The sequence below is a fragment of the Acipenser ruthenus genome, chromosome 8, assembly GCF_902713425.1.
Source record: "Acipenser ruthenus chromosome 8, fAciRut3.2 maternal haplotype, whole genome shotgun sequence".
NCBI lineage: Eukaryota > Metazoa > Chordata > Actinopteri > Acipenseriformes > Acipenseridae > Acipenser > Acipenser ruthenus.
Window position 1 is genome coordinate 40,446,625 of NC_081196.1, and position 25,697 is coordinate 40,472,321.

General features: G+C 37.5%; 1 protein-coding gene across 5 annotated transcripts in view; it reads right to left on the minus strand.

The window, feature by feature from the left end:
- LOC117407287 (E3 ubiquitin-protein ligase Midline-1) overlaps positions 1-25,697 on the minus strand; it is a 135,419-nt gene that overhangs the window by 59,792 nt on the left and 49,930 nt on the right. Inside the window, exon 1 of one of the 5 annotated variants that reach the window (XM_034012112.3) lies at positions 5,175-5,421. The exons of 3 other annotated variants lie outside the window; for them this stretch is intronic. The gene's annotated coding sequence lies outside the window, so the exon portion shown is untranslated. Of the gene's footprint in view, positions 1-5,174; positions 5,422-25,697 lie in introns of those variants that run through there. One more of the 5 variants, XM_034012116.3, reaches the window with a different exon arrangement.

A 25,697-nucleotide genomic window follows, 5' to 3' on the forward strand; every position in this document is an offset into this window, starting at 1 on the left:
GATTATACTGCCAATCTTAAAGAGTAAGCAGCTTCATTGTAATTGCCTTTTAACATTTGCCTTAGTACGGTATGTATGGTGTTGCTCTCATAACCATTCCTCTCTAAACCTTTCTTTTCTTGGCTTCGAACTTGCAAAAAACAACACCAGCGGAAGTGTGGCAGTATTTCCATCTTTCATTTATACATTTCACTGTGCGATTACGGTTTATATATGAATCCAATTTTACGCATTATATAAAATCCAGCAGTGATGAAGTATGCCTGATAACAGACACAGTGCCTCTGGCCCATTAGCTATAGCAGCCATCAATTAGGAATTACACCAAATATGCTCTTAACAAATTTCCTGAGTTGTGTTTCTTTCATTTCCACACATTAGACTAAGAACTCCAACACCCCCGCAGCCAAAGTAAACATTAGGCCTGGATATATTTTAATAGCTTTTATTTCTCCAGCTCTTTGCAATGAAGCAGCATGCCAGCTCTTAATAGTTGATCATTTTAATAGCTAACTCTAAAAATGGTTCTGTGAAATTGCTTTCCCTATGCATGGTTAAAAAGAAGACTCAGGAAGCTGGAAACTAGGATTCAGAGCATGCATACAGTTGCCACCAAGTTCTGCTTTATGTAGTAACACTTCTATGTTTAAATTAGTAATTTTAAATGTGTACAACAAACTAAACGGTATCGTCTCCACATATTGGGCTAAATTCACAAAGAGTAAAGTGAAAAAGTAAAACATTCTATTCCAAGGTTTTTCCTTGTTCAATTTTCTCTAAATTGTTCTGGGAATTTGGGGATCTGAAGCAGATTCAGTTCTCCAGACTGGTCTGGAGAGTCATGTTTTTCTTCTGAAATATCAGCAATTTGTGCAACCTTGGATACAGAAGTGCCATTAACAAAGTTAGAACCAACTACCACTACACTTATTCAGTCATGTGAGTTAAAAATGATTCAAGGTGCTATTTCAAGATAATTCATGTCTGCTAAATAGAGCAAACTGGGCTTTTGTTTCAAATACAGTGTATTATATAACTACTGTAGTCATAGCCAGAGAGCACAAGAGAAAACCTTGCACTTTAAAATGGAGGGTATGTTGCCTTGACATAACAAATGCAGACATAGTTTGAAGCACAGCTCTGAAAGTAGGTCAAAAGCATTGATCTAACCAGTGCATGCGCATATGGATTTGTGATTTTTAAATGTAGCACATTTGTGCTGAATTTAATGCCCGAGGACACTGAAGGAATGGCTATTCTGTACTCTACAACTAAATTAGGGTCAAAACATGAATACAGTTTTCTCAGATTTTTAGAATTAGCATTTGGGTTCTTTTTGAAATCCCAGGGGGGAGGCTGGGCACAACCTAGTGACCCACACACTGCAATCACACGTCTTAACCACGATACAAAAAGAGCCAGTCCCGTCTGCAGGTGAGGTTAAGAGCATTTAACATCATCTCACCAACAAGGTTCAGAAGCTGTAACGAGAGTATCACGCAATGTTAAGGCTGCCACACACCAGATGCGATGCGATTTTTCATTGGGAGACAATTTACTTTCGCAGCAACATACACACCAGAAGCGACAAATAGGCAATGTGACATGTTTTTGTGGGCCCCAGGCAATGGCCCTCCAGTGGGCCCCCGAACCTTCAACCCCAAATCAAAAATATTTTTCTATCAAAAAGAATTTCATAATAAGTGGTCCCTCGCTAAAAATGTTGTAATAAATACAGTAGTAAAATCAAATGAATACCTGTAGTGCACTCTCATTTTACTTTAGCCTACCGGTAACACCAAATAAATTATACTGCTGCATGTTACACATTACTAGAGCGTAAAATACTGTAATGAAGACGCTAGTCAAAAATGCATTTCAACGCGACAGGCTCTGTATTACACTCAATTTCTATGGAACCGACGACGAAACCCACAACCAGGTTACCTGGCGGACCTGGTAAACATTTATTCAAATAAGGCACTGAAGATAACTGAAACCAAAAAACGATACAACGCACACAGTCCAGAGGCAAGACCCCCACAGTCTATTATGATTTGTAGCGCATGTGAAACTCAAATGGTTGACGCACAAATATGCATTCATTGCAGTTATGGGATGGGTCCTATCCACTTCTAATCTCTTTAATCTGCGAAGTACATCTGACAATAATTTAGACCAAGATGCTGACCTACATTTTCACATGAATACACAGTAAGCCTATGTTTTGTACATATCGTAGTCAAATAAATAGAATCAAAAATGGAAAATAAACATGCACGCACAGACCTACTCCACATACAGTACAGTATGTGTGTATATATATATATATATATATATATATATATATATATATATATACACACACAGTAGTAAAGCATTTGGTGTATATTTATAGTGTGTATTGGAATACTTATATAGTTTTATATACAGCCTATACATACACTGCATTGTCTAAGTTTATTTTTTAACAATATACCAATGAAGTAAAACTGGAATGTTGCTTAAATCTGTATCCAAAACCAACAATATTTTTTTATCTGAAAAGATAACGTTTTCACATAGTCTTCAGGTGGGTGTAACATTTTGTGGAATGTGAATCTGCCAGTCAGGTCAGGTTAGGTGCTTGTGATCTTGTGGGATTTCACACTGTAGGTTTGGGTCAAGTTAAACATTTCTGCACTGTAAGCACTGCAGCAAATGCTTTTCATTTTTGCCATAGCTGTTTTTGTAAAAAAATACAAATAAAGTATTCATATTTGATGCATTGGGATATTAAATTGTGTTTTTCTTTTTACATTTTTATTTTCTGGAACAGACTAATGTAATCTTACCATGCAGACAGATAATCTATATGCAGTTTTAAAACTAAACCTTTCTTCTGCAGTGCCAGTTCTAACAATATGTGACAGGGAGGACCCTGTTGCTGGTTCTTACACGGATACGTGCAGCTGTGACGCGTAACAGGAGACGTGTTGCTAGGCAACCAATTGAGCAGGTAGGCTCATCCGGGAAAGCTGCAGGATAACGACTATGGAACCATTCAACTGCAAGACGGTGCCTGTGAAGGCTCTGCCCAGCCAGGACTCTCGCAAAGACCTGGAGTTGCTGGGAGGCCGGGACTTCGAGAGCAACAGCAGTAGGTTAGTTTAGGGGATGTTGATCCCAACCAGTATAGCCAACCAGTATAGAGAGGGGTTTTGTAGTGTAGGTTCCTGTGACGGGACATCTTTTTTAATGAGGATGGCACTCGCCTTGTGTGGCAAACTTTTATTTTTAGATTTGTTTTGTTTTCTTTATTAAATTTGACACTAGGGCTACCATTGCTGGTACCCTAGTGGCAGCACCTGTGCGTTTGTTAAATCTGCGCGCCTGTGCGGTGTGTCAACACCCACTGCTCTGTGTCTGACTCATTATTATTCAGTGACGACCCACGCATGAAACACATTCTCCTGTTACACAGTAAAATTCCAGTAAAACTCTAAGGACAAGGTCAGCAAAAATATGTGCCCTAGTGAAAAAGCTTTCTAAAGCTAAATCTGTGTAAGGTGTTTGATTGTGCGCTAAAATCTATACAGGTTATTCTTTCACAGACCCTCTCAAAAACAAGCCTGTTTCAAGCCTGACCTCTACAGGCAGACATTTGGCATGAACCTAAATATTGGTTCAAGGGGCTGCTGCAAAAAAAGCAATACTACTCTACACATGTGGCTTGGATAAAAAAAAACAATCAAACAATGCACCCCATTCTCTCATAAATATTACAGCATATTTTAGTCTGGAATAAAATACAAAAAACTACAACAGCAACACATCTATATAAATACATAATGTAACTAGGGTTAGCCCTGTGTGACAGAAATAGTCAGTTTATTTTACTTTGTGTCTCATGAACCATGTCTGCTGTAAAAGAAAAGAGCACAAATGTGTCTGTTTTTCCTCACATCTCCCCAATATCAATACAAATCCCAGAAATAAGACCAACTATCTTAACAAATCACCCTTTGTCCTGAGATCCTGCCTGTTCCCACAAATCTACAGTACAAGTTGCCATGGTGACACCACACATAAATGTCTGTTCATCACACAAGTGATCAAAGAAAGATGAAAAAGTGGGGGGGAGGGGGGAGGTTATGTCAGACTTTCTATTGGGTAATGGCCAAACACTAATGAACTGATACACTGACTGCACATTTGTTTGTTGCTATTTCACAAAACAAAAACAAAGCTTCCCAAAGATAAGGTACTAATACCCCCCTCCCTCCTTTTTTTTATAAACAACAGACTGAGAATAACACCCCAGGCTGTTTTCTAACTGGGCTTTGGGGTAAGAGAGCTACAAGAGTTAAAAAGCAAGTAAGCTGTTTGTTGTGATGATTATTACTGACACTATGGCTGATTTCTTCAGTGGCAATCAGTTTAAGAGATAAAGCTGGACTAACATGTTTAAAAAAAAAAAAGTCAACAACTGGAAATGGATTGTTAATTAAATGCACAAGCATTATAATAGGGTGTGCATCAGCTTTCAAAGTAAGCAGACATCATAAAAGAATTACAACTGTAGCTGACTGTACATGTAAATATAGGTTATGTGCCATTACTGTCTTGCTTCCTCAGTGAATATGTCATTGTACCAAATTACAACAGGTTTTTTTTAATACATGACTTCTGGAAAAAAAAGTACATTATGGAAGAAGTGAAGACACTGAACAACTTCAATAAGAGCTTTATGTGATTTTCATGCACAACTACTGTATGCTGAGAATACTGCCTTAAAACACTTGAATGCAATGTAATTGTCTCAGCACTGTTAAATACTTGTATTTATTAAAAGTTTGTCTCATAAGGTTAGAACACAGTATACAGTAGTTAAGATAAGACTATTAGTCTGACTAAACAGAGTTAATAACAGCATGTCCATAGGTTTCTACATTTGAATTAGGATGGGTAGTATGGTAATCAAAGAAAGCACTCTGGCTTAATTTACAAATAAACCATTTCGAGTTCACACTGTAACAGAAAAAGTCACATTTGTATTCTACATTTCACCAAGGTTACTTAAAGAAGTAAGCATGCCATTTTATACTTGTAAAGTAATAATACCATAATATTAACTTTACTGCCAGCTAACAATTAATAAAATAACTAATTGAAAGTATTGACAACTTCCTCACCTGCCACATGGTTAAAATTCCATTATCCATACAGCAGAAAAGAAGTTAACAAGCTTGACTTGCGGTTATAAATCCATGAACAGCAGTTCACCTTCCAGAAAGCAAGTCAGTTCACTTTGTCTCTCTTATTTGCACATCTCTGACTCTGCACTTTGCAATGAATTGCCAGGCACCCTAACCTTTCCTCCCTGCCTATTGTAAGTCAGCCAAAGGGAGGTAACTATCCGCCTATCTCTTGTTTCAAATGGAAACTCAGCGAAGTTGTAGTAGACTGAATTAGTGCACAATAGCAGCCTCACCAATCAGACGAAAGGGGGTGGGGGTTAGATTACATGATGGGTTTTCTGTTTGAGGGTTAGGGAAGGTCTTTCTTCACTCCTGTAGAATAATCTCTCTCTCTCCCTCTCTGTCTCTCTCTCTCTCTCTCTCTCTCTCTCTCTCTCTCTCTCTCTCTCTCTCTCACACACACACACACACACACACACACACACACACACACACACACACACACAAACACATTGTAAACAGCAGGTTGACATTAAAGAACCTTCAGCCAAAGATAAAACACTTTTACAGGTTTTTGGCTAACTGAATTCCCATAGCAGCATTTAAATAAGGGAAGATGGTAAACACATTCATTATTCTATAGTGTGTTTTTCATTATCCTAATAATGTGTGTCATCAATCATGTATGTTTAAATGTTGTGTCATAATGTGACAGATTACCATAAAGATACATTGACTTCTTGATTAAGTGATTATTAGTGCTATTTTTTAATACAAATGTATAGTTGTCTGTCTGGTCGGGACACCGTTTTAAATTATTGCTAGTTAATTTCAAAGAGCAACCTCTTTTTCCTTAAAAACACTGAACTCAATAGGAAAAATTAAGCTTTATCAAAAAGTTGTTTTCACAGAATTTAAATAAACAAACAACAATTGAACAGACCCCAACAGTTTTTTTTTTGGTGTTATTTTTATATCCAGTAAATCTATAATGTGAAGCACTGGAATGTTTTGTAGAAGCCACCCGGAGTAAACCGTTGGAGAGTTTTGTTCATTTTTTCTTCTCTTGTTGAACTCACAATGACGTATTTTAGCATTAATTATGAGCTCTTTGTCATTTCAAGGTTTGTTTTAGAACCCAAACAGGTTATTTTGCAACAAGAATGATTCATTTAGCATACAAGTTGAGAATAAGTGAATGTATTCTTTTAGATTAAGAATACATTCAATAAGCATTCATAGAAGTTCATTTAGATATTTTATGTGATAATAGAATGTTTTATACTTTTTATGCATTATCTTTTTGTGGACCATCTCAAACAAGCTATCATGTTATATAATCCAAGTAACAGTGCCCCTAGTTCTCAGCTCCTGCTTTCTGCACATTCCTGCCTGGTCCTTGACCTTTTAAGTGATTTCACATGGTGCTAACATAACTGCAATGACTCATTTGTGTTAGATATATTACTTATATTTACCAGCTACCAAAAATCCTGTGCTGTTTCATACAACATACTCCAATATGTCTTCAATATTTCAACACCGAAAAATGTGTCTCAACTCTTGACCACTGAATCCGATGTCTCTGAGAAACTGGGTTGTGGAGTGTTCCACAAATCCTCGACAACCCACCTCTATTGGGTAAACCCGGACTCTCCATCCTTGCTGTTCCGCTTCAACACTGTTAACTCTACCAGGTGAACAAGACGTGCTGATCCAGACCACAAGACAATATCAGGTTGAAGGATAGTCGTGGCAATCTCAGGTGGGAAAATAAGCCATTGTCCAACATCCACCAGCATTTTCCAGTTGTCCTAGACAGCTCTGTCTGATTAATTGCTGCACTGCATCACTTCTGCACTTGTTCCCACTCAGCCACTTTGTCACAGTCATATATTGCTGCCATTAGTGGCAACATGTTGGTCATGCTGCACTTGTCTTCCAATGCTAAGGCCAAACATCGCAGCACCTGGTCATGATGCCATGTAAACCGTCCTTGGCTAAGACCCACCTAACATCATGTCAAAATGTGTCTTAACCCTCTGTGGTCCTATGTCGGACCTGGTCCGACATTGCAATTATTCCTATCCAGTCCAATGTCGGACCCTGTCCGACATCATCAAAAAGGCGCAAAAAACGGGTTTCTAGTCGTTTTTTCTCTGGAAAAAGCCGAGAAAACCATTCAATGGCCGAGTGGGAGCGACAGGAGCCGAGACAAGCCGAAAAAAAAAGGGCGTATCTCATGAATAGTCATACTTGCCCCTGGCATCTGATAATGGAGGCCATAAGGAAACAAGCTGGCTGTGACTGCATCAGCGCTCAGAGAATATCACTGACATTTGCAGAGCTTTTTTCAGATGTTATAGTAATAAAATAATGACTTGGATCACATTATTGAGACGTTTGGTGATAAAACGAGTGATCAGGAGATGATTGATCGGTATGTACGACTATTATTATTATTTATTTCTTAGCATATGTGAAAGCTATAGCGAACGAAAGGGTGGGGTGGGGCTGGAGATGCCTAGTGAGTGCTTTGTTGATATGCAGGGCCTTTTAAACCTGTGGAAAACAAATACTTTTAAACAGCGCGTCTAAAATTAACTGCGCATGTGAAAATAAATTGGACCTGACGCGCCTGATGCACACTTAATAAATGGACTGCAAAGGGTTAATGTAGCTCACAATGAACACAAAGGACATCATGGATCCTCTCCTACCCATAGATTAAGGTTCTGTAGTGATGGGAGAACATCATATGTTGACCTGATGAAGAAACTGAACCTACTCTGTTCCATTGTCCATATATCTTGCCAGCCGATCTTACGTTGTTTCACACTCTCCCATCTCGTCCATTCTCCCTGCTTGGCCTGAGAAACTGCCTTTACGCACCTCATCCTCTCCTCCTGCTTTTGCACCTCATTGACTACCAGCTTCCTCCATTGAGCTGGTGCTGCTTTGTGCCATGTAGGAGGAGTTGAACTGAGACCAAGGCCTCCTCTTCCAAGCTGTACTTGCCCAATGATATCACTGATAAATAGGGCAGCCTTCCACAGCTTCCTTTGCTGCCACTTTCTTCCAGTTTTCAACACAGTTGCTGCCTCCCTCATACATTTGTCGTGTGACTCTACCAATGCAATTTCCAATCGAAACTTGGTGCTTTTAAACTCCTCAGTTAGTTTGAACTGAGTCTGAGTTTGATTAGTATGAACTGATTAACGCTTCCAGCTTCTCTACTGTTGTCAAGGAAACCTCATACACAGTGAGTGGCCACAGAAGTCTTGGCAGTAGACCAAACTGAAAGCACCAGAGTTTAAGTTTGCCTGGTAAAGTGCTGGTGTCTAAGCTCTTCAACCCTGCACTGCTTGTTGTCTCACTTCTCCCACACGAACTGTGTTCTTTAGGACCCCATCATACCATCTCCCAAGACTTTTCACAGGCTTCTCAGACACTGTTGGTATTGCCTCATCGTTAATGCAGAACCTCTTATCCACTACTTTACCTTTAATTATAGAGATGCTCCTTGACTTAGTGGGCTTGAATTGCATTCATGCCCATTCAATGTTATTGATTAGTTTGCCCAATAACCAATTAGTGCAGGCTACTGTTGTAGTCATGACTGTCATGTCTTCCATGTATCCTCTAATTGGTGGCAGTCGCATTCCAGAAGCCAAGCGATCTCCTCCCACTAATCATTTTGATACCCTAATAATTACTTCCATTGCCAGCGTAAAAGCCAGTGGAGAAATGGGTATCCTGTCATTATTCCGATTTCTAGACATTGCCATGTAGTGGTGAATTCTGAAGTTGAAAAACAAAATTGCAAATCTTCGAAGTAGCCTTTCACCAAGTTGGTTATTGTCGTCGGTACACTGAAAAAATCAAATGCTGCCCAAAGACTCCATTAGGAACAGAACTCCATTAGCCCAGGAGATGATGACGCCCTTGCCTTTTTTCTCCCTGGTGAATAACTTCTTTACAAATTTGAATGGGTCTTTATAAAAGTTAATTCTCGCACACATTCTTGCAGCGTTTCCATAGGCGCTCAGCTCTGCGCAATGTTGCAAGCTTATCTTTTATGACCCTTTGTAATAGATTGAGTGCCTCCTTCTGACTTTGTTCTGCTCTCCTCCATTGCTTCCTCAGCTGCCTCCTTTCTCTTGCTGCCGTCTAGACTTTACAGGAATAGTTTGTACATTCTCCTTTATTTTTCAACAGCAAACCTCTCGCTTCCACACGCATAGATGGTATCCCCAAATTTATCCAGCTTCTTTTCGAGTGTTCCGCCTAACCTTTCCAACACAAAACAGAGATCTGTGTTTACTGTGTCCCATGTTGTTTTCTCAGAAGCGCTTGGTCATTTAACTCCAGGCTTGTGCCCATTCAAGGATCATTAGGTTCTTCACTAGTCGTGCTAATGCAAGTCCTCCTCTCATCTATGCAATATATATATTTCATGACCTTAAAGTATTTTACAGTCATTCATTCTAATTCTAACGTGTGTTGTGTATGTCCATACATACTTCTGGCAAATTTGTTCAAACCACAATTACAAAATCCTCTTAAATATAAGTGAAAAGACATTTGCATTTCTATGGTCTTTTTTCCCCAGTTTTGCATTTAAGCTATCTTGTTTTCTACAGATACAATAGCTCTAGTCTAAAAAAAAAAAAGTTAATTAATGTTTCTTTTTTTGAAATTGCTGCAAGGAAAAAAAAGCTCCTTCATTACAAAAATTGCAAATGACTGTTGATGAAGCAAAGAAAATTAAGAAGATATATTGGTTTGGCAAGCTGCAAGAGAAAAATAAAAAGAGACTGCCTACAAGTGACATAAAATACATGCTTTAAGAAGTTTTATGTTTAAAAGTGTTTTAGGTAGCTGGTTTGCTTCAACAATTTTTTTCTTTAACTGTTTTGGAAAATAAAGAAAAATGTTCATCATGTGATTAAAAAATGACTTCTGGCAGCAACAATCCCAGTCTTTCACTAGATTTTGAAAATGGGTGTGGTGTTGCTATAACATTTCATTTGTCCATTTTTCTCCACTGAACTGAAATAGAAATCTGCACAGCCATTTTATTACATAGTTTGAGGATTCAGGTGCAGCTATGTGACCTCCTTTCAGGTAAAAATATAATGATGTCACAGTAGATTACTGTACTTTCATGTGGATCAGTATGACTCAAGACCACAAGCTATCATGCAAGGCTAACGGGACACATTAGAAGGAGTTTAGACAGTTCTTAGATGGTCATCTTGCATAAAACAGTACTATCTCTGACAAGTGCTGACTGCCATCTCAACACTTTTTTAAAAATCTAATATCAAAGCTCTCAGCTTTCCTAAAAGACTCCCTCACCTGTAATACTACTGGTTTTGATCCAGACTTGGAGGGAAGCCCCTTTTTCATCCAATTCTTCAGCCTCAAAGGCACCCTTTGAAAATGCCCAGTGCTGTGCTAAAATGTGCAATGGCTTTGAAAAATTAATTAGATAAGAAAGGTGAAAAGAAATACTCATCTCAACCACTTCCTTAAATAAGCCGCAACACTGTTGTGCTAATGTTTTCTGAAGAAACTTGTAAGATGAATGTGTATATTCTTTTACAGATATGCCTTGCTGTAAATCTCTGTGAAAGAATTTGAAGTAATATACAATAGACATGGTAATTCAGCTACAGTACCAGCAGGAAAATATTTAATTTGTTCCAGAATCCTGGTAAGGCTAGTGTTTGTGGGACATATTCCCTGAATATGATAATAATACCTTAACATGTATTAGAAATGTAACAGGATTCATTAATTAAACTGTGTGTTTTGAGAAACAGGGCAAACTGCTGTGTCTTGAGAAGGAGGCCTTTGGCTTGCAGACATACTGAACTATGTGCCCTACTGATTACAATTATTGAATTGTTCCTACATTAACTGGTGACCCCGATGTGATAAGATTGATTTAGCACAGTAAGTGCCGGGCGCCTGAACTGGATTAAGCTGAGCGGACAGTTGAATTATGTACAGATAATTCACATGTGCAACAACAATTGTTTTGATGCAAGGAAGACATAAACTAGTGATGTCCCAGTGGAAAAGGACATTAAAACATCAAAGGACTGTGAGTTTAAAAAAGGCAAGATATACAAATTATCTCGTGAAGGTAGCTATTTAGCAGAGTGAAAAAGACTATAAATATCCAAGCAAAACTAAACATTTTGCGCTCCACATCGAATGCTAAACAAGGTGCTGTCACTCTGCTATGCAAAGCTGCAACTCCAGGACTCTGCCTAAAACTGAACCAAGACGGGATTCTGCCTGAAAACTGACTCAAAACGAGGGAGCAAGCTGCAAGCGAGTCAACGACCACAAGCAATGAGACTGAGGCCCAGCTGGAGGACTGTCGTAAAACTTACAGCGACTGTTATCAGACAAACCAGTCTGGGTCTGTTGTACACCTAAAACCACAGTATACAAAATAAACTGTGCCCTGCTACCTGCATATCTAAAAGATTCAGCGAAGAGGACAGAGCGTACAGGCGGTGTTGTGGATCCTATACCGAGGACTGAAGACTTTGTTGCAGCTGTTTGTTGATTCTATCGAGAATTGAAAGCTTTGTTTTTGCCAAGTTTGATCCAATGTAGGATTGAAGACTTTGTGGCTGAGAGGAGAGTTTTTGTACTGGACACTTCAACAGATTGAGTTTCCAAGCCAGCAGACCAAAAGTCTAAGCTTCAAGGAACCGTTGAGTATAATTCCAGTTGCATTTTCCTTTCATGGAACTAAATTAATTAATTGTAACACATTCACATAGAATTCGACTGTTAATTATATAGTTTGCACACTTTGCGTGTGAAATAACTTTTAGTGAAACTTGATGAAGTAACTAGAAGTAATCTACCTCATATTGTTGTATGAAGAATTTCTTTAAAAGTAAACTTGCCATATCCTTAATCTATAACCATTAATACGCTTAATGTGATATATTCTAAGATTGTGTGCATCATCTCAGTCGAGGCTGTGGTTGTATGCGTGCGTATGTGTGTGTGAGAGCGAGGTACTAGCTACATCACAGCTTGCTCGAGCTGCTGCGTGTGTGTGAGGAGATAGGCTGTGTCATATTTCAATTGCCTGCTAGCCAGCATGAGTGCAGTGAGAGTTTTGAGTTGCGTTTGTGCTTATAGACTAAGAGATTTACTTTCTGACTCTTCTGATTTCTGTTTATTATTTGTGTACTTAATAAAATACTTTTATTGATTAAACATTTCTTGTGTCTGCACGTGTATATGTGTTCATAGTAAATCCTCGATCTTTGTAACACGTCAATTAAATATTATTAATAAGAGAACTAATCAACCCAGATAAACATTAAATTATCAATTACTGAATTGTTCCTACATGTTCCAGAACATGATTCGACAATAGAAAAGTGTCTGTTAATATATACGATAAAATGAAGTATATATTATGGTTAGTTAAAAAGAAAATCCTAAAAAATGCTTATAAATGGGATTAAATACCACAGTCATTCTGTCATGCCAGTCATTTAAAGAAACAACTTAAAATACATCAGGGTTTTGGCAATACATTTCTTCAAATTGTATGTAGACATCTGGCCAACTTCCTAAAAGTTGTAGCCATTTCTTTATATTTTTTCCAATAGAATAGAAACTCCACACGAACCATTTCAGGGTGTCTGGCCATTTATTTACAGAATAAAAGTTGTACACCTGAGCTGTGTAATCAAAGGAGTTCCTGCTAATACTGAAGAATGCATATGATATATTCCTCAATATACTAAGTGCAGGATTTTCTGCAAGTCAAAGCATACTGTACTGAAAGAATAATACAAAGGTGGGTCAGGATTATTATTCAGCTGTAAGTTTAGTGTAACAAGACTGATATGCAAAACACCTTTCATTGTCACCATTCTGTTTAAAAGAAGTAAAAACCGCACTGAGTGGCAACATTCCTTTCACAGGGGATTATGGTGATCAGCACAGACAAAGCATCTAAAAATGTGTTTACAAGTTTACACATACATTTCAGGCACAGTTTATTTTACTTTAGCTGTAGTCACATACCAAGAAAACAGCTATTTCATGGGACTCCAATTCACATCGTCAGAGCCTTGCACTGTATTACTTAAACTACAAATTTAACCAACTATTTTTTTTATGTATTCCTCCCACTGAACAACTTTGGAAATACAAAACTATATACTGTACATATATTACAGCTTTTACAAGATACAGGCTGATTGGTGTTTGAAATACATATTCACACACACATACGCCTACAGTTGTAGTATACATTTAAATCTAATGTACATGATATGAGTTGATAAAGCATCCTTTATCCTAGTGTGAAAACGTATTCATTTATTTATTTTACCATTGTCTGCAGTAATGCTTGAGTTCTGTAATTAAAAAAAAATATATATATAAAAAATGGTACTATATGTTATATTATTATACAATTCAAATGGTTATCCTTGTTTTTAAATACTGTATAGTAGTTTGTTTTATGATTAATGACCTTTAAAGATGTTAAACATACAGTAGTTCCCCAGTACATGTACAACACTGGTGATTAAAGGCATGTTTATTTATCTAGGTCAGACAGTGCTTGGGTGACCACAGGCCTGACTTCCTACATACATTGTGCCTTAAGTAACCAATTATGTTGTTGAGTGAAGAGCAAATAGTGGAGCCACTGAGCTAATACCACCAGTATCTTAGGCTTTAGCCTAATAGAAGTTTACCACCAAAACATTTACCATAGTTTACCATTTTTTGTCATGTTTTTTAATATGCTTTAACATACCCCTCTGGGCTTCACAAAGCTTACCTTTGCTTTACCATGCTCACTATGCTTTATTATACTACTTTACTGTGCTTTTACTATAGGAAACCAAACAAATGATTTATTTTTTGTTGATATGGTTGTTAACTCAAGTGGCTGAACTATTCATTTTTGTGAATTGTATTTATTTATTTGTTTATACTTATTTAGCTGGGGAGATTGCAAATTATTTACAAGGTAGTCCCAGCATATTTTTGTGTTATTATAAATAAACAAAACTTCACAGAAGTAAAATGTATGTTAAAGAGTAAGTGGTGAGGTTCTGAAAAATGTAGCATTATACGTGCCCACGTGTTGCTTCAACTGTTTAAATAATGTACCTGTCATTTTTCTTTTCATTGTTCACATAGGCGGCATTTACATGCACACGTCATGACAGTTTTCCTCACAACCTGTTTGCCGTACTTTTCAGGAAATGCGTTGCTATGCATTTCTGATTTAGGAAACATAATAGGCCGTACCAATGCAGATTACTCAATTCATAATCATTTAGGGGAAGGGATATTTAAATGTCCGTGTCTGCTTACTAAGTAAGCATGAAGATAAAACAAGAGAAATGAATTCACGTGTTGTTGCGCACATTCTGAATTACGCCGCGCATTAGCTACTGGTTTGTCTGGTTACCTTTCCATACACACATACACACACACACAAAATTACCATATATAAAATATAATTTCTACAAGTTTTACTGCTTAGAATGTATATGTGTGTGTGTGTGTGTTTGTGGAACATCTAAAAGTTACATTTCATTAACACTAGAACCGCCTTTTACAATACATGTTTTTATTTTGAATATATTCCATTATATCTATCTATCTATCTATCTATCTATCTATCTATCTATCTATCTATATATCTATATCTATATCTATATCTATCTATCTATATACATATATATATATATATATATATATATATATATATATATATATATATATATATATATATATATATATATATATAAGCTTGTTGTTATCTCTACTGGACCTGGCAGCCATCAATTCCTTCATTTTGTACAATGTAGGAGAGATTTTATCTTGAGGCAAGCCAGAGCGCTTCAGCAGAAACATTTCGATCAGAAGCTCAACCTGAATTCTGTGCTGCGAGTGACACACATGCAAGATAACTCAAGCCACAAGCTCGATTCCTGCTTCCTGAAAAAGCGATTGACCCTGCCCTTAAAGTCGCGCTGCCAAAAGGACGTCTTTCACGATGTATTTGCGTGACAACGGCACACAGTCATAACTGTAGAGTCGATTTTCAAGTGCATGTAAACCAAGCCTTATAGTCTGTTTCAAAGCTCTTTTCAAAATGGCCGCTGTAGTGCACTGGGGTTTGAGATCTGTCTTCTAAATCACTGCAGGAAAAAATTATTACAAAAAATATATATACAGTATACAAAAGAAAACCCATAATGCTCTGGCTTTTCGGTTCTGTACCACATCATGGATCGTTATTGCTGTGTTATCTGTTTAACAATGTGGGCAATAATCCTTACACTGTCAGTGGACTAGAGCAGCCATTTTGAAACGAGCTTCGAAACAAACTTTAAAGTTACAAGTGTAAAAAGTTGTTACGATGTTAACAATGAAAAGAAAAATTACAGCTGTTATTTAAACAGTTGTAGCAACACGTGGGGACGTGTAACGTTATATTTTTCGGAAACCCCACTACTTACTCTTTAACCTAAAGGTAAAAACTAAAGAAAGTTATCCAATAACAATGAAATATTATGTACAATGGACCTTTGGTGCACAACCATTCCCTAGGCAGGTATCTATTCTTTCTGGCATTTCAAATTAACACACATCATCAAGGCAAACATGTATTTGAAACCAAAATGTGATTTGTTTTTCTGCTTATTAACCAAACTGCTGACTAGGACATCATTAAAAGCATGGAGAGTGACTTTAGCACCAGATGGATGACAAGCAATGTTTAAATCAGGACCATATATGGATGATAGATGATGACCTCAGCAGGAACAAATTCCAAAGATGAATCAAGTGAGATGTTACATTTTAAAATCAACACAATGTGTGTTTCTTATGAGCCCTAGAATATGTGGTCTATCTAAAGCATGGCAAATAACCTGGTTTTAGAAGACACCTGTTTTTTTCATTTTCTTTGTGGATTTCAACAAAGGCTACTGATTTCACTTTGACTGGGTCCTACTTTCAGAAAATCAGATGTCTGGAATTCAAGATCTGACCACTTGGGTAGAAGGAAGATAAATTATATCTGAAAGACTGAAATATCCACATTAGGGACTATTATGAACAATTTCTGCTGGAGTCAAGCTGAATGCCCCAGCACTATAAACCCATTCATGCTGGAGTTGAGAGATACTGAAGATCCCTTATCAAATTGCTAGATAAATAGTATCCAAAAGGTCCACACATTCTCTACACCTTTTTTAATACTAGCAACAAAAATGACAAGAATCCATAAAATGTAAATAGCAGATGCTGCTGTTAATGAAATGTACTTTATTTGTATCACTGAGAAGGATGGCTCTTTTAAGGGCCCCTAATTCTAAATTTGCTAAGTTTTACAATAACATACAATCAGAACTAAAAGCAAATACTGCTGAAAAGAAGCAGCCACTTCCAGTAACTTCACACATAATATGTTTTACAGCATGGATTACTACACAATTGCAATTACAACAATCAAGAAGAGTCAAAGGACCTTAATCACATTAAGCAGTTACAATATAATCCTGCATCTAAGACAACACGCATGCATTTACTAAGCGATCGATGCTAAGGGCATGTCATCTCGAGTTAAAGTAACTTACTTTAATGGTAGGGTAGGCATTTACAGTAACTAAAGCTTCACAAGGATGAGAAGAATCTATGAACTATCGTGATTTCAATCATAAATATTTACTATAGAAAATTTGCACAGAAATGTTATAATTACCATACCAAACATGTTTTTCCCCATTATTTACCATACTTCTCTCACTGAAAATATAACACAATATCTAGGTAAAACTGGAGAATAAAATTAAATAAAATGAAATAATAAAATGCTACTCAGAGTGAGAGCTGTGATACAATTCAATTCAAGTCACATGTGAACTGAATTTAAAACATGACATTGATGGCAAATTACTTTTTCTAAGATGCCGCAGTAAAAAAAAAATGATACAAATTAGCACTTATGCTTACTTATAAAACTATTTTTAAAGTGTCAAAAGATGAGTGGCAGCCCCTCAGAAGTAATACATTGCTTGTGCTTTTCGATAATTTTCACAAAGAAACCAAGGTACGAAATTCTTAGCAGCAGTCCCAGGGCTCCCAGATGTTGTTTAGCTTGTCAATCCAAAGAGTTTGCAAAAGAAAATCAGAAAATAGAGCTTAACGAAGTCTTTGTGTCTGTGCCATTTATAAGGTCATACTATTTAATTTGTATGCACATTAATAACGTATTAGCTGGGTGCTAACATGCCTTGTTTTATTATTTATTGTCTGGTGACCCCCCAAGGTCCTCAGCTTTATGAGAAATGATAAACATTTAGGCTTTCTTTCTATTGGTTTGTGACTAATTTATGGCATTGGCAAGGAGTCAGGTTCAAAGGCTACAGCATCAAATATATCACTGTTGGAGCCCCCAGCACGTGAGCAGGTATAGCGTAGGAAGCAAATTAGCAAAATAAGAGATTGGTCATAGCTTGCAGTGCAGAACTCTTGGCCTGCTTGATTTTTTTTTGACTGAGCCAAGAGCTTGCCATTATATTTCAGGCAAAAAAAAAAGAGATCCTTTATAGACAGCCCAAGAAGAGTGGTCCCATTATCTAATAATAACTAGTGGTTAATGGACATTTCTATTTGGCTCTTGTTTCATTAGTGCCTCTCATTAGTAATATTCTCCAGCAAGGAATACAACTGGAAACTTAGCTGGGATTAGGCACCAGCTATAATACTGAATGATGTAATACTCAGAATGTGAATCCTTAATGATACTAATTGTTATTTGAATAATTCAATCATAATAATAGAAAATAAATTGTATGGATCTTCCATTGTTATGCATCAATATTATAAGTAATGTGTGGCCCATCTTTTGCCAAGGTGGACTTTTGCCAGCTTACTGTATACTACAAAACAAGAGCAATCAAAACACTGGAAAATACAAAACAGCACAAAGTTTACACATTTCTTCAATTTAATCAATGTACAATGCAGTGCCACAAAATGCTAAACATTACAGTAGAAGCTAGAACAGGCACATTTTTTTCACATTTGCATTTGAAAATATTCCTCTGACTTGATTTGTCTTATAAATCACATTTGATATATTACAGTTATTTAATGATACTGTCCCTCTCTTTATAAATAATTTAGACAATATTATAAGCACAGGGAAAAGCTACTCCAGTGATTATAATATATACAATGAAACCATATTTGTTATTATCTAATCTGTTATTTTGAGTAGCCAGCTCTTCAATCCTATTTAGACAATTGCACAGCCATCTGTGGTACAGGACGCTTCTGCGCATATTCTCGTGGGGCTTCACTGTTGGTACATGCTGGGAGGGGAGCTAATTAAAACATCAAGCTCACCTATGCTAATCAGGTTTCACCAGACAGTGTTGTTTTTTTAAATTCTGAACCAGCCATACCAGCTGAGGTCTCATTAGAGCCCAGACACTTGCCACAGTAGGACTAAACTACTGGGTTAAAATATGAAATAAAAATTGTAACAGAATGGATGAAACAGAACCTCTGCAAAAAAATAAATGCATAATGCAATACATGAGTGATCGGCATTGATGAACGTAAGTTACACTGTGAATATCCAATGAATATTTCACAGCAGTAGTCCTAATATGGTGAAGATTAGGTGGGTTTGAACAATGAAGATGTGCAATTGAACTCCCCCTTGGAAGCCATTTAATTGCCATCAAAGCACATAAATGGTTATAAAAATCAATGAAGTGTAAGTGTCTTTGACATCTTACCTTGAGCTAATTCTTGTGGTTCACTGCACAGAGATAATATGAACGGACAGAGTGTCTCTGCTCTTATTGTCATATAGGTTCTGTTTTATAATGTAATACATCCGACTGTTACACTTCTGAGTTGTATAGTGTTAACACACAAGCCTCACCCTGTGTATGGGGCAAAAGCTTGGCTTGCTGTCAATGGGAACATATTAAAAAAAAAAAACCATCTGTGGTGCTTTTCCTACTATTTCAGACCAAATACCAAATAATTTATACACACAAAGACAAAGCTTTTATACCATTAACATAACATTATGTTTGAATAGGGTAATGTTTGAAAATCGTCCACCGTAATGAAATGGTTACTTCATATTTACAGACAGTAATGAGACAGATACTCTATGGGGAGCTCTAGCTATAGTGTATGCTCTGAATCTCACTGTTGGCTCACATACCGCTTTAAAGCTTGGATTTGAACTGGACTGTTTAGAGCCAAATTTATTATAGTTAGCCAGACACAATTAAAAGAGTAGACAGATAGTCTACGCCAGCCTGCCAAGAAAAAAGGAATAGAAAATGTAACAAAAGTTAAAATAAGGAATGTGATGACAGAATTTAGGCACCCTGAGTGCTGTTTCTATTGTCTCCTATTCTACTTCAGAGTTGCAACTTGCCTTCAGACAGAAAGTAAAAGTTCACACACATAGGGAGGGTCCTTACAATCTTAACCATTATCTATGGGTTAAATATCTGTATGAAATCAACAGTTCACCGTATTTATCATATCAAAAATAAATTATATGCAGTGTGTGACAAACGGACATACACAATCACTTCAAAAGAGTCCACTGTTTGATAAAGACCCTAAAAACTACCCATACTTGAAATTGTTTGGTGCTGAGTTTATATATTTAAATTGTTGTAACTTTTAAAAAATAATTTCAGTAATTATTACCTAATATGTATTACTCGGGTAGAACAAGTACAGAAAATATATTACTAAGAGCATAGGAGCTGTTTATCTCAGTACAGTTCAGTATATTTAATTTTTAATTATAGAACATGCAATAGCTTTTAGTTAAATCATATTCTTTTTCACTGAATAAGTAGTTTAAGGTTGTGTGGCAGTAGAGTAGTGGCTAGAGGTGGCTGAGGAAAAAGAAAGGCTACGAATACAGCTTTGTAATATCTGATCCTAAGACTTGCTCTGACATGAAATTGATGTTCTTGTCTACATATTTAATCCTTTGAAATGCAAATTAAAAATCAGCACTTTTGCCCAATGGCACTGATGACATCCAAATGGATAGCAAGATCATTAAAAGTTGTATTAAAAATGGTGCTGAGTAGCCCACTTTTCCAAAGTGTGGTGATAATTTAAAATGATTAATTTCTCAAGAAAGAAAGCATAAAGATGTTTTGCTGCACATCTGTTAAAATCTGTATTAAAGTGTTATTGCTGTAAAAAAAACCCCATTTATTACAAGTACTATATTGCTTCTGTGTTTGTGCTGGTTTGTGCACCCCCTTCATGTTGTGATTGTGAATGGAGTTAGCGCTGACCAATGAAGAAAAAATAGGAGTCAGAAGCTGCAAGCAAATAAGGAGCAACTGATATTCGCTTTAAGAAAATCATAGCTGTTCTTTAATGCCATAGCACTATCTGTTAATTAAATATCTAGAAATATTTACATTCATTGAACAATGCTGGAATATGTGACTAGTGTTTTGTTATATTCATAAACCTTGCTTATTTTTATACTTCACGGGGTGGAGCAAGGCCCCTGATGTAGTGTTTAAAGACATGGAGTTAGTAACATATAAAGCATGTATAGAGAGGGGCTCCGCCTCTTCAAGGCACAACATATAGAAGGGGGGTTCCGTCGTGAGGAGATCCGACAAATAGGAGGGGGATTACCGTCGCTGAGGTAACACGACATACGAAGAGGGGCACCGTTACTGAAATAACCCGACATATGAAGAGGCTTGCGAACCGGATAGAAAACATGGAGTTAGTAGTTATTAGAACATATAGAGTGGGGTGTTCCGCCTCTTCAAAAGCCTGGCATAGAGAAAGGGGGGGGGGGGGCCGTCGCTGACGAGACCCGACAAACAGAAGAGTGATCACCGTCTCTGAGTAGACCTGACAAACAGAAGAGGGGTCACCATCTCTGAGGAGACCCGACAAACAAAGAGGGGTGCCATCGCTTAGGGGCCCTCACATAAATAGAGGCATCAGAACCTGAAAAAGAAGAAGACAAGAGTCATGCAAGCTAAAGGAGGGGTTTGGCCGGGGTCCACTCTGACTCGCGGAGAGCCCTCCTCTAAGAGATAAATGAAGTGTAGCTTAACAAAGGGTTGGAGAAAGTGGAATCACTAACCCCCCAAAGAATGGACCCCTGGCTCCCCGCTGAAGACACCTATAAGAAGAAAAAGAGGAACCGCCAATGTATATAGAAAAGCAGAAAAGAGAGAAAACATTTAACACAAAAGAAAAGAAAACACTTAACGTGACAAAGGGGTTAGTAAAATGCCAGTAGTCGAGATATAAACGTCCTCCCTTGGGGGATAATGTGAATTACAAAGTTGAAATGACCCAGCAAGGAAAGCAGTTCTAATTGTTTTACTGATCTGAAAGTTCTGAAAAAGAAAACAAATATGGTTGAGTTTAGACTCGGGTGGGCTGGCTTCAAACTTTTCTGTATCTAGAATGATTCCAAGAAATTCCAGTTATTTTTTCTTCTGAAAGCGGAACGTCGACTTCTTAAACTTTTAAGATTAGAAATTGCTTCTGCTGACGGATCTGAAAGAGGAGAAATCAATAAAAAATTGTCAACAAGATGAAGCAGAAATGGAACATGGTAAGCGTTGAGAGGTATCCAGCACAATGCTTCTGAGAGTGTATCGAATATCTTCGGGCTGCTGCGGCATCCGAAAGTTAACTGAAATAGAACTTTAATTCCCAGCATATACCAAATAGATGATGGAGAAGGATGGATTGGCATTACTTTAAATGCATCTGATATATCTGCTTTAGCTAATGAGGAACCTCGACTGCTAATTTAATAGCTTGAATTGTATCTGAAATGGTAATATATTGAAGAGAAAATTGATAGTGAGGAATGAGCGAATTGATGCTTGTCCCCCACGGTGCTGATAAATCGATGATGAGATGTTTTTTCCTGACATTTTCCTAGTGCCGGTGCCAATGGGATTAATTCTGTAGACTGGAAACGGGGGAGCTAAAAAGGTACAGACTATAAAAACTTTCTTTATTTCTTTTTTGATGAGAGAATGAACTACCTCTGGTTCTTGAATGTCAGAACGAAGGTTCTTTCTTTGAAAAGAAGAAGAAGAAGGAATTTGACTGAATCCGGTTGAAAAAACATTTTTTAGTCCATCGATGAAGTAGCTGGTGAAATTGGTGTCAGGGTGATTCTGGAGTTTTTTGGATAGCGCAGGAATGTTTATGGGAGTGGAAACTGTGAGCTACTTGCGAGCTAGATGGCAGATTGTATTGGAATGGGCATCCCCGCCAGTATTGCACATATGAATTAATTTACATTGTCTTCTTGAGCACAAACCAGTATTACAATTATTGCAGATTTGTCTCCCTCCGGAGAATCTAATTGTGCGCCTGTGTTTATCTTGCCTTGAGGATAAATCTGGAGAAGCTGAAGCATGGGTAGGATTATGAAAGGAGGCTCTGTTTGAGTAGTGAGGTATGGAGGTGCCAGGAGCTGATTTGGAGGTTGATGCTATTGCTGCTTTTGAACAGAGGGATGTTGAATGAGCTGTGGAAGTGCAAACCCCACATGCATTGGCTCTAAGACCGCCAAAAATTCTATTAAATAAATCTGAATCAGGTTGTGCCCAGTTAATTATGTGGTTATCGGATGCCAGAATAGCTGTTGCTTTTGCTGAAAAAGCTCTGTGATAATAAAAAAACATGGTCCCTCCATATCTGACAGATAATTCCGGCTCTTCGATTAGGATATACAGAACATAGCACGTCTCTGTATATAGAGAAGGCAAGGATGAATTCCCTCAATATTATATTTTTTAGTAATCTGGGGTCTCTGGAGTTTAAAGTAACTGATAGATCTCCACAATCCACAACTCTGTGATCCAGAAACTCTGATGTCGCCATCAATAATGAAACAAGATTGACATCCTTACCTTCGATTATGTTATGTCTGATTTGCAGAGATGTTGAATGACGTTGAGCTGAAGTTGGAGAGGAGGAGCTGTATGCAGATGCAGTAGCAAGGTTGTAAATTGGAGGATCTGATTCAATGACCGAAGTTAGAGCGGAACTGAAAGAAACTGTATCCGCCGCTGCAGTGTTTGTTGCAGGAATTAATGAGAGAGCTGAACTTTGTTTCTCCTGTTCCATATTAGACACCCTTTTATCCAAACCTGACAGTTTGGTACTGACCGAAGATAGTGTGTCTGCAAAAGGCTGCATAAATGATTTTACTTGGTTAAATATGAAGGAGTGCTGTTGCTGAATTTTGCTGGCTGGCACAGCTGGCTGATGGTTACAAGTGCTGGCTGTGGGGATGACTTGCTCTGAGACAGACTGCCTGTTGTCTGGTTGGAGATGCTGAACGGCTGGGCGCTGCTGAGGAGCTTTTTTAGGAAGAAAAACTTCTGGTGAAATGGAACTGCAATAGAGAAGGAAGAGAGATTCTCGATCACACCCTGCTGGAATCGCTTTGCTGTTTTTAAGGAGGGTTTTTACTAGTTTATTCATAGTCCAGTCTTTCCAAAACAATCGTTCCGGAGCAGCATCCTGAGGCTGGAGTCGCTTGGATCGGTGAAGATTAGGACCTTGGGTGGCAGGTAGATGCCACTTGAACGGAAACTTGACTGGATCTAATTGAGATGCCAGAGGGAGAAAAAAATCAGGGGCTGGAGGGACCCTGGATTGAAGCTGGAGGAGAATGATCTGGTATAGACAAGAAATCCTGAGAATCCTCTGAATCAGAAGACAAATGCTGCGAGTACTCCATTGTGGTGTCTTGAAATCCGCTTAGGTTTACACCAAAAACGGGAATACAGAAGACGGCTAGCTAGGGGTGACTAAAGGTTAAATAAGGTAGATTTAATTGATAAAATGAGATGATAGGATACGGGAACCTAGCTCCACCCCCCGAACTACACTAATAGATTAATATTTCTAGCCTTTGAATTAAAGAGCTTTTTTAAGATTTATATGGGAACTGTGATTTGGAACTTTGTTTCATTAATTTAAGGCTGCTGTGAAAAAAATAGTATGAAACACCTCATACATCATAATTTCTGGAAGTAATTTAGTCCAATGTATTTTGAATTTGAAGATGCCAAAATAAACTGTTGACTTTAGGTAATGAATAGTTTGAGAAGCAGTCTGCGCTGTCATCCAAATTGCTCAAAGCTAACAAGCATATGAGGCCACACCCTGAATGTTATGCCGACCACTGGCACTAATGCAGACAGTAAAGGACAGGGCAAAGCATGTCACACAAATCACATTAGAGGGCAAAGGCAGTTTGCTCCCATTTGCGCTGAATTTAATGTGTTTTGTCCTAACGTTAAAGATTTGCCCCATCATTAAAATCAGACCCATTGTCTTTCCAATGAGTCAAGACACACTGGGACAAAACAAAACAAACTCATAAATGATAAAACCCTTCAGAATTATTCTCTTTTACTTTTATGTTTTCCAGACTTTGGTTTTAAAATGTATTAACAATACTTACAAGAACATGTACAATGCAGACCAGACTTAATGGATTCTAAATTGGATTCTTTGGTGTATTACCTTGGTTTCTTTGTAACAAACCCCATGGGACAGTATATTACTTTTACCCATTTAAGAGTAATCTTTTGTATTCTTAGTGTTACTTTAAGTGACCTGTGACCCCACAGGTTTATGGAAACTCTATATAGTTTGCAGGAAATGGTTATGCACCAGATAGTTTAGAACTAGCAGCTTGAATACAAATGGATTAATTAGAGAAGGCACTTTGTGTGTGAGTCACTGTTGAATGAGCTAGCTGTAACCAGGAGGTCCCCGGTTCAAATCCCACCTCAGCCACTGAGTCATTGTGTGACCCTGAGCAAGTCACTTGACCTCCTTGTGCTCCGTCTTTCGGGTGAGAAGTAGTTGTAAGTGACTCTGCAGCTGATGCATAGTTCACACACCCTAGTCTCTGCAAGTCGCCTTGGATAAAGGAGTCTGCTAAATAAACAAATAATAATAATAATAATAATAATAATAATAATAATAATAATAATAATAATAATAATAATAATAATAATAGCTGGAAAAGTGGAAGGTGACTTTTATGCACATTTTATCAGTCAGCCTCACTGTAGATAGGCATTACTTTTAATGAGTAACACAATTGACAGTTAGGTGTGCTTGTATTGTGTTATGCAAAAAACAAACCAACAACCAAAAAAAAACCAGGTGCATTCAACCGATAAGCAAACTTCATTAACTTGTATTGTTAGGTCCATTAAAACCTTCGGGAATGACCAAAAACACCTGCTTCCATTTATTTTTTTTTAAACACTGCACTATTGTTTTAAGAAAAGTATCCCCTTCTTCAACAGTTTAGTTAATTCTTTTTTAATGTTAATCTTTAGAAACACACGGGGGGAGAGGGGGGTCGGGGGTGCATGGCTGTATTTATGGTTCCTTTGCAGCGCT